The 3,467-nt window shown below is 56.2% G+C and overlaps 1 non-coding gene across 1 annotated transcript; it reads right to left on the minus strand.

The window, feature by feature from the left end:
- Positions 1-129: 129 nt before the first annotated feature.
- On the minus strand, positions 130-2,022 carry LOC126330419 (small subunit ribosomal RNA). Its single transcript, XR_007562875.1, has one exon. It is a non-coding gene; the product is annotated as a small subunit ribosomal RNA (ribosomal RNA).
- Between the last annotated feature and the right edge of the window lie 1,445 nt (positions 2,023-3,467).

The raw sequence follows: 3,467 nt of genomic DNA on the forward strand, positions 1-3,467 counted from the left end.
ACCACACAACAACACTTGCGCTAGTTTTGAGAGGCACGCGTGGTTCCGCACGCGGCGCACGGCTACTGCCGTACAGGTAGCGTGTTGCGCGACACGACACGCACATCGAAAGACATGCAGTCTAGTCGGTAATGATCCTTCCGCAGGTTCACCTACGGAAACCTTGTTACGACTTTTACTTCCTCTAAATGATCAAGTTTGGTCATCTTTCCGGTAGCATCGGCAACGACAGAGTCGATGCCGCGTACCAGTCCGAAGACCTCACTAAATCATTCAATCGGTAGTAGCGACGGGCGGTGTGTACAAAGGGCAGGGACGTAATCAACGCGAGCTTATGACTCGCGCTTACTGGGAATTCCTCGTTCATGGGGAACAATTGCAAGCCCCAATCCCTAGCACGAAGGAGGTTCAGCGGGTTACCCCGACCTTTCGGCCTAGGAAGACACGCTGATTCCTTCAGTGTAGCGCGCGTGCGGCCCAGAACATCTAAGGGCATCACAGACCTGTTATTGCTCAATCTCGTGCGGCTAGAAGCCGCCTGTCCCTCTAAGAAGAAAAGTAATCGCTGACAGCACGAAGGATGTCACGCGACTAGTTAGCAGGCTAGAGTCTCGTTCGTTATCGGAATTAACCAGACAAATCGCTCCACCAACTAAGAACGGCCATGCACCACCACCCACCGAATCAAGAAAGAGCTATCAATCTGTCAATCCTTCCGGTGTCCGGGCCTGGTGAGGTTTCCCGTGTTGAGTCAAATTAAGCCGCAGGCTCCACTCCTGGTGGTGCCCTTCCGTCAATTCCTTTAAGTTTCAGCTTTGCAACCATACTTCCCCCGGAACCCAAAAGCTTTGGTTTCCCGGAGGCTGCCCGCCGAGTCATCGGAGGAACTGCGGCGGATCGCTGGCTGGCATCGTTTATGGTTAGAACTAGGGCGGTATCTGATCGCCTTCGAACCTCTAACTTTCGTTCTTGATTAATGAAAACATACTTGGCAAATGCTTTCGCTTCTGTTCGTCTTGCGACGATCCAAGAATTTCACCTCTAACGTCGCAATACGAATGCCCCCGCCTGTCCCTATTAATCATTACCTCGGGTTCCGAAAACCAACAAAATAGAACCGAGGTCCTATTCCATTATTCCATGCACACAGTATTCAGGCGGGCTTGCCTGCTTTAAGCACTCTAATTTGTTCAAAGTAAACGTGCCGGCCCACCGAGACACTCAACTAAGAGCACCCTGGTAGGATTTCAACGGGGTCCGCCTCGGGACGCGCAAGCACGCCTTCGGCTCGCCCCACCGGCAGGACGTCCCACGATACATGCCAGTTAAACACCGACGGGCGGTGAACCAACAGCGTGGGACACAAATCCAACTACGAGCTTTTTAACCGCAACAACTTTAATATACGCTATTGGAGCTGGAATTACCGCGGCTGCTGGCACCAGACTTGCCCTCCAATAGATACTCGTTAAAGGATTTAAAGTGTACTCATTCCGATTACGGGGCCTCGGATGAGTCCCGTATCGTTATTTTTCGTCACTACCTCCCCGTGCCGGGAGTGGGTAATTTGCGCGCCTGCTGCCTTCCTTGGATGTGGTAGCCGTTTCTCAGGCTCCCTCTCCGGAATCGAACCCTGATTCCCCGTTACCCGTTACAACCATGGTAGGCGCAGAACCTACCATCGACAGTTGATAAGGCAGACATTTGAAAGATGCGTCGCCGGTACGAGGACCGTGCGATCAGCCCAAAGTTATTCAGAGTCACCAAGGCAAACGGACCAGACGAGCCAATCCGATTGGTTTTGATCTAATAAAAGCGTCCCTTCCATCTCTGGTCGGGACTCTGTTTGCATGTATTAGCTCTAGAATTACCACAGTTATCCAAGTAACGTGGGTACGATCTAAGGAACCATAACTGATTTAATGAGCCATTCGCGGTTTCACCTTAATGCGGCTTGTACTGAGACATGCATGGCTTAATCTTTGAGACAAGCATATGACTACTGGCAGGATCAACCAGGGAGCTGCGTCAACGAGAGCTGAGCAGCCGGCCGCCCGGGAGTGTGTCCCGAGGGCCCGCGCGAACACGCAAGCGTCCGCTCAATTATTCTGCAAACAGGAGGAGGCTGAGCTCCCCTGCACGATACACCTCGAAACCCTCTCAGGTCCCGGCGGCGCGCAGCGCCGTCCTAAGTACTTGGTCGGGTTCGAGAGAGGCGCAATCGCCCGGAGATGGGCGAGTAGACGCTTTCAGTGCGAACACCCGTGCTCCCAACTGAGCTTGCCGCTGCCGACAGAGGCCCGGGAGCGTGCTGTCGTGGCATTGCCGGCGGGAAACAACACGCGCCACCTACGGTGACCGGCAGCTCCAACGCCAGCGCCACAGAAGGGCAAAGCCCCACTTGGGTGCAGAAGCGAACTCTCCCAGCACAGCGCACGCGCCAACACGTCCGCAGAGCTGCGATACAAACCACCTGCGAGAACCGCTGGGGGCGACCGAGCAGCAGACGGCGTCGCGACGCCGAGTGCCGGGCGGCGGCGCATCCTCAACGCACACAGTCCGCAATCGGACCAGCACACTGCAGATGTCCACCGCGCTTCGCACCGGGCTCGGCAGAACCCACTTTGGCCGCCTGGCGCCGCGCGCAGGGTGCGCCGGCGCATAGCTGGGACGCCAGCCGGGCCCGTCGGCCGGCGCTCCTGCCACTGGGCGCCCCCCACCAGCCGGCTGTAGTGCGTGCGCTCACGCAGCGCGCGGCCAGCACGCCGGGCGGCCCCCCCTCACCGGCCGGGGACTGTCCCGCCAAGCCACAGCCTCGTATCGCTTCATACCCACATGGCCAACTCAGGTTCGGGGGCATGGCGGGTACCGCCGAAACAACCGGTTCATAGATGTACCGATCGTCGCTATCACCGATGCACCTGCAGCGCGAACAACCGCTCAACAACTGATTTCCAGTTCATTTGCGGATCTTTGGCAGCAAACGTATACGTCAATCTACATTTGCGAAATCTACGATTCTGGCATGCCTGCATGTTATGTGTCACGACACGCTACATCAGCCCACATACACACTGCGGCATGTACACGAGAGAACACGTGGAAGATGGTCCGCGCACGTGTGCAATGTCCCTTGCGCGGTCGACTGTCAACCGGCCTCTGTAGCATGTCGCAGATGTGGAACGCGGTCCACCGTGCTATCATGTTGTGTGGGGCAATACGATTAAATAGGAAAACCCTCGTCGCTACATCAACAGACGGCTCACGCTGATTCCCGGCAGAGGGAGGAGGGGGGGGGGGGGGGGCCAACATGCAATACTTTCGTCCGTACCTACCTACCACATGTCTGTACGGCGTACAACAGTGCAATCTCGCTGTAATGGGGAGACGAGACAAGTAGCATCGTGCACAACATATGGCCCTTATGATTCGCCATTGTAGGGCGCAGCCGGTACACGGTCAAGCAT

This window comes from Schistocerca gregaria, unplaced genomic scaffold (assembly GCF_023897955.1).
Source record: "Schistocerca gregaria isolate iqSchGreg1 unplaced genomic scaffold, iqSchGreg1.2 ptg001284l, whole genome shotgun sequence".
Taxonomy (NCBI): domain Eukaryota; kingdom Metazoa; phylum Arthropoda; class Insecta; order Orthoptera; family Acrididae; genus Schistocerca; species Schistocerca gregaria.